This window comes from Oncorhynchus masou, chromosome 5 (assembly GCF_036934945.1).
Source record: "Oncorhynchus masou masou isolate Uvic2021 chromosome 5, UVic_Omas_1.1, whole genome shotgun sequence".
Lineage (NCBI taxonomy): Eukaryota > Metazoa > Chordata > Actinopteri > Salmoniformes > Salmonidae > Oncorhynchus > Oncorhynchus masou.
This window is the reverse complement of record NC_088216.1, coordinates 21,381,136-21,386,026: the sequence shown is the minus strand read 5'-3', so window position 1 is coordinate 21,386,026 and position 4,891 is coordinate 21,381,136.

Sequence of the window (4,891 nt, the reverse complement as noted above, 5' to 3'; positions counted from 1 at the left end):
CCACAGGCATCTCCATCCATGTTATTTTGGGTGGAAAGAGGCGGGTTTTGACTGACATAATTGAGAAGTTGTGAAAGCTTCTGCCCACCAATCCGCGGAGCACAAAGCCTACAGGTCCCTCCCAGTAGCAAACCAACCTCCTCGGTTCTGCAGACCATCACATGATGGTTGTCAGCGTGACTCTCCAAGGCGAGGGCGACTACCATAGTGAATTCAATCAGCTTTGCCTCTGTTAATGTGTTGTTTAAGAGCCTTCTGAGAAAAACCGACTGGAGGTAAGACACATAAGTGCATTGAAAGAAATACCTAAAAGGACAACAATGCTTCCTGCTAGTCTAAAGAGCATTATTGTATAAAAAAATAAATAATCGCCAACATTAAAGGCCTACAACCTACAATGTCCTTCATATATTTAGGCTATACATCGTTCTCAAATTGTCATTCAGTAGACACTGTGTAACAAGTGTGCTGAGAGTCGGGAAGCAAGTTCAGTGAGTGTTTTAATAAATAAAATAAACAACGCACCAACCTGCAAACAGAGTCAACAACACCTGAGGAAAGAACCAAGGGGAGTGACAGATATAGGGAAGGTAATCAAGGAGGTGATGGAGTCCAGGTGAGTGTCATGAGGCACAGGTGTGCGGGACGATGGTGACGGGTGTGTGGGATAATCAGCAGGCTGATGACCTAGAGGCCGGGGAGGGAGTATATGTGACACACTGATTCATAAACATTGTAGATAGGTTAGCCTACGATACATATTAATGTATCAAATTAAATCAAATGTTTTTGGTCACATACACATATTTAGCAGATGTTACTGCCGGGGTAGCAAAATGCTTGTGTTCCTAACAGTGTAGTAGTATATCACAATTCATGTACAGTACCAGTCAAAGGTTTGGACACACCTACTCATTGCAGGTTTTGTGTTTATTTTACTATTTTCTACATTGTAGAATAGTAGTGAAGACATCCAAACTTTGAAAAAACTCAAATGGAATCATATAGTAACCAAAAAAGTGTTAAACAAATCAAAATATGTTTTATATTTGAGATTCTTCAAAGTAGTTAACCTTTGCCTTGATGACAGCTTGGCACACTTAAGATTTGAAAATCAGCTTCATGCGGTAGTCTTTTCAATGAACAGGTGTGACTTGTTAATAGTTAATTTGTGGAATTTCTTTCCTTCTTAATGTGTTTGAGCCAATTAGTTGTGTTCTGACAAGGTAGGGTTGGTATACAGAAGATAGCCCTATTTGGTAAAAGACCAAGTACATATTATGGCAAGAACAGCTCAAATAAGCAAAGAGAAACAACAGTCCATCATGACTTTAAGACAAAGGTCAGTCAATCCGGAAAATTTCAAGAACTTTGAAAGTTTCTTCAAGTGCAGTAGCAAAACCATCAAGTGCTATGATGAAACTAGCTCTCATGAGGACCTCCACAGGAAAGGAAGACCCAGAGTTACCTGCTGCAGATGATAAGTTCATTAGATTTACCAGTCTCAGAAATTGGCAATCAACTGCACCTCAGATTGCAGCCCAAATAAATGCTTCACAGAGTTCAAGTAACAGACGCATCTCAACATCAACTGTCCAGAGGAGACTGTTTAAATCAGGCTTTCATGGTTGAATTGCTGCAAATAAACCACTACTAAAGGATGCCAATAATAAGAAGAGACTTTCTTGGGCCAAGAAACCCAAGCAATATACATTAGACTGGTGGAAATCGGTCCTTTTGGTCTGCAGTCCAAATTTAACATTTTTGGTTCCAACAGTGTCTTTGTAGGTGAACAGATGATCTCCGCATGTGTGGTTCCCACCGTGAAGCATGGAGGAGGTGTGGGGGTGCTTTGCTCGTGACACTGTCAGTGATTTTATTTAGAATTCACGGCACACTTAACCAGCATGGCTACCACAGCATTCTGCAGCGATACGCCATCCCATCTGGTTTGAGTTTAGTGGGACTATCATTTGCTTTTCCTCAGGACAATGACCCAAGACACACCTCCAGGATGTGTAAGGGCTATTTGACCAAGAAGGAGAGTGATGGAGTGCTGCATCAGATGACCTGGCCTCCACAATCACCCAGCCTCAACCCAATTGAGATGGTTTGGGATGAGTTAGACTTCAGAGTGAAGGAAAAGCAGCCAACAAGTGCTCAGCATATGTTGGGAACTCCTTCAAGACAGTTGGGAAAGCATTCCAGGTGACTACTTCAAGAAGCTGGTTGAGAAAATGCCAAGAGTGTGCAAAGCTGTCATCAAGGCAAAGAGTGATGAGAGAGAATTTAAAATATATATTTGTTTAACACTTTTTTTTTTTGGTTACCACATGATTCCATGCGTTATTTCATAGTTGTGATGTCTTCCCTATTATTCTACAATGTAGAAAAAAAATTGAAATAAAGAAAAACCCTTGAATTAGTAGGTGTGTCCAAACTTTTGACTGGTACTGTATGCTATGATTGTGATGTAATCCCGTATTATTTGCACAGTAGGCCTGAATACAGTAAGCGCCCTCTTCAGTTATTCGTAAAAGATACGACGCCAGATCAAATGTAATATTTGTGACTGTCTTTAGCTGTGTGTCATTCAAAATATGCAGTCTTAGGACAGTGACCGGTCCACCACCATGAGATCCTCACACTAGGTCATTAGTGTCTGCTGTCAGAACAAGTGTCACATTAACAGGCTATAGTGAAACCCCCTGAGATGACCTGCTCTACTGTCTACATAACCTCTACCTTGTGATGCTGTGACGTTAGTCCCTCAAGCCAACAGCAATGGCACCTGTGAAATTTTCACTTCTGGATTGTTTTGTAGGAGTCATTCATTCGTTTGTTTGTTCATTCATTTATAAATTCTTATTTGTTCTAGTGTCTAATAGCAACGGCTGATTTCCAACACCTCTTTCGCACAGTCCCTCAATAAAAAAAACCATGTTGTTCCCCAACGACCTCGAAGCGAGAGCCCTGCATTACTGACGTCCTCCGCCTCACCAGCCGTCTCAGGTCTGTTGTTGACAGTCTGACAGTAGATCAATCAGATCCTCACTCATGACTCTCAGCAGGACGCCTCTGTTGAGTGTCTATTGGACACAGTAACCTCACTGAGTCGCACATGACTCAGCTCTACTATTTCATGTTCGACAGTTCTCAGAGGCATCCGGTCGGGTCAACCTCGTGTGAGGTTGTGGAGGGAGCAGAGCTAATATTTGCACTAATTGGAGCAATTTGACATGGAAATGGATGTTAGCATAGCTATGAATTGAGCAGGCGCTTTATCAAGTTTAAGTGAAGAGATGTAAAGAGGATTACTTGTCTTTTCTAAGCAGTCTTTCTCATGGGCCTGCAATTTCAGTGTTTTGTTGTTCCAATATACATACATTATGTTGTTGATCCATTATCCTAAAAATGCTAACCTAATGTAAATCATGTTTGTTTATCATAAGTGGGTTTAGTTGCTCACACACTCGCGTTCACATACACACACACACGTGAACACTTACACCAAAGACCACCAGGCACTTTCTAACAAAGCACAATACCATTTCCAAAAGGTCCTTTTTGGATTCTGGGCATATTCTGCAGTCCTGTGACTAACTATTTATTATGTAAAACGTTTTACTGTACGCAAGAGGCATAGATAGAGCTCTCATTTAGGACAAACAGACCCTGGTCATGTGCATACCATGGCACTAGCCAAGTACAGTTCAGATGGTTTTGAAGAAGCAATAATGATAACACACACACACGGATACTCAGACACGGCTGTCTGAAAGACAGCCACCTAAATAGAGTCTCCATCATCCTTCCATTGCCCTCGCGCTCTCTCTCTCTCTGCTGTCCCTACTGTAACCCAACAGTACAGTATCCTCACAGAGGGAAGGATGGAATGATCCTTGGCAGCCCCCCAGGCATGTGCTTCATCCCACCAAGCTCTCTCTCTCTCTCTCTCTCTCTGTGTCCCTGTCTCAGGTCAAATGGTTTGTGTCATATGACTCCCATTACCGTACACTGTCTGTGGCATCATGCTGCTTTTTGGTGAAAAATCAATTACACTTTTTAACATAAGGGCACTGTTCATGGTGCAGGCAAGGGGTGGAGTGGAAGGGTGTGTGTGTGTGTGTGTGTGTGTGTGTGTGTGTGTGTGTGTGTGTGTGTGTGTGTGTGTGTGTGTGTGTGTGTGTGTGTGTGTGTGTGTGTGTGTGTGTGTGTGTGTGTGTGTGTGTGTGTGTGTGTGTGTTTCTCCCCTACTGGGGCACGACACATGAAACAAATGTGCCAAGGCTGACTGATGGCCATAGTGATGTGTCGCAGGGATGGGGATGAGTATTGTGGGACGGGAAACTGATTCTAGATCTGTACCTAGAGGACACTTCACCCTGGAGCGCTATAATTGAGGATGTAGGCAGAAAAGGAAGCACAATGTTTATAACTGTCAGAAAACCAATCAAAGGCTTTTTACTTCCTCCTCATTTCAGCAGTCTTTCTGTACGCCCCTGTGGGCTGTATCCATAAAGCGTCTCAGAGTAGGAGCGCTGATCTAGGATCAGGTCCCCCTCCCCTTTCATCTTATTCATTATATTAGGATCTAAAAGGCCAAACTGATCCTAGATCAGCCCTCTTAGTCTGAGCCGCTTTATGAATCCTGATCCACTTCCCTAGAGCATTGCTCTCCCAGTCCCAGTCCTTCATGGTAACACAACAATACAGATCACATGTGTCAGGCACCACTGGATCCAGGAGGAAAATACGCCATGTGAAAAGTATCTACCACCACAGGTTACCTGTCCACACAGACCTTCTGAGAAAGTATCCACATGAATCAAATCAAGTCGAGTTTGATTGGTCCCATACACATATTTAGCAGATGTTATTGCGGGTGTAG